Source organism: Elephantulus edwardii, unplaced genomic scaffold (assembly GCF_000299155.1).
Source record: "Elephantulus edwardii isolate Elephantulus edwardi_28Jun2011 unplaced genomic scaffold, EleEdw1.0 scaffold00165, whole genome shotgun sequence".
NCBI classification, from domain to species: domain Eukaryota; kingdom Metazoa; phylum Chordata; class Mammalia; order Macroscelidea; family Macroscelididae; genus Elephantulus; species Elephantulus edwardii.
In genome coordinates, this window is record NW_006399915.1 from 7,031,871 (window position 1) to 7,033,418 (window position 1,548).

Sequence of the window (1,548 nt, forward strand, 5' to 3'; positions counted from 1 at the left end):
GCAGGAGGGGAAGCCCTCTATGAGGTGGATTGATTCAGTGACTGGGGTAATCGGGATGGGTGTGTCAGAGGCAATGAGATTGGCACAGGATAGTGCACGGTTTAGGGCTGTTGTACATAGGGTCACCATGAGTCGCAAACAACTCAATGGCACATAACAACAACAACAACTGAATAGAAGCATTTGAATGTGTAGATAATAACACATTTTTGCTAACATTAAAAAGGATAGAAATCCTAGAACACTTAATTGTGCTCACTGATGGCCTAGTTGTAAGAAACTGTGCTGCAATCCCAAAGACATTCAATTTGAATCTGTCAGCAGTTCTGTGAGACAAAGACGGGCAGTCTCCTCCCATGAGGGTAACTGCCTCTGAAAACCTTCTGGAGGGTCAACTCTGGGTCAGTTCTGACTTGACAGCACACTACAGCAAACAAAGAAGCAATTGCTCAAACAGAACAAGGAAATATTGTACAGTTTAAAACCAGGAAATTTGTTCATCACAGCTGTATCCTTTCTCCATACCCATTCAATTTATATGCTAAGAAAAATCCCTCCAGAAGTTGAATTTTTATTGAGAAAGATGGGCCATCAAAATCTGATGACTCATCACAACTGGGTCTTAAAGTGAAAAAGACTTAAATCACATGCTGCAAAACTTTAAAGGCTATAGCCTTCAAGATGGATTACATCTCACCATTAGGAAATTAAAATTTCTCACCAGTGAGTCAATAGGCAGCATCGTGATAGATGGAGCAAATAAATACTGAAGTTGTCAATGGTTTCATTTTACTTGGATTCACAGTCAATATTCATGTTATTTGTTATTGTTGTTAGGTGCCAATTAGTTGAGTAAGACTCATAGCAACCCTATGAAGAAACAATCTGAACTTTGTTTTATCTTGTGCATCCTCACACTTCCCAACCATAAGAGCCCATTATGACAGTTACTGCATTAATCCACCTTGTTGAGGGTCCTCTTCTTCTTTGCTGACCCTCCACCCTTCCCAGCATCATGTCCTTCTTCAAGAAATAGCCCTTTCTAGCAACATACCCAAAGTATGTGAGGCGTAGCCTCATCATTGCTATCTCCAAAGAGCACCTGGGCTAAACCTTCTCTAAGACATATTTGGTTTTTTGGCCATCTATGGGATGTTCAGTGCTCTTCTCCAACACCACAGCTCAAAGGCATCAGTTATCTTTTTCTTTTTTTTTTTTGGGGGGGGGGTCATCCTTATTAATTGTCCAGCTCTCAGATGGATCCATAGCAAAGACTGAAAAAATTATAGCGTGAATGAGACACATCTTAATCCTCTGAAACTGACATCATTACTCCTCAATAATTTGGAGAGGTCCCTAACTGCAGATTTCCCCAGTGCAAATGCATCTCCTTATTTCCTCACTTCTCGTACCAAGGTGGTTAATTGTGGATCTAAGCATATCATCATGATGAAAGCAAAGGGTCAGTATAAAAACAGAGGAGAAAGAAAAAAAAATTGAAGTGGATGTCAGAACAGACGCTAAAAAAAGAAAATGGGAAAGATCCAC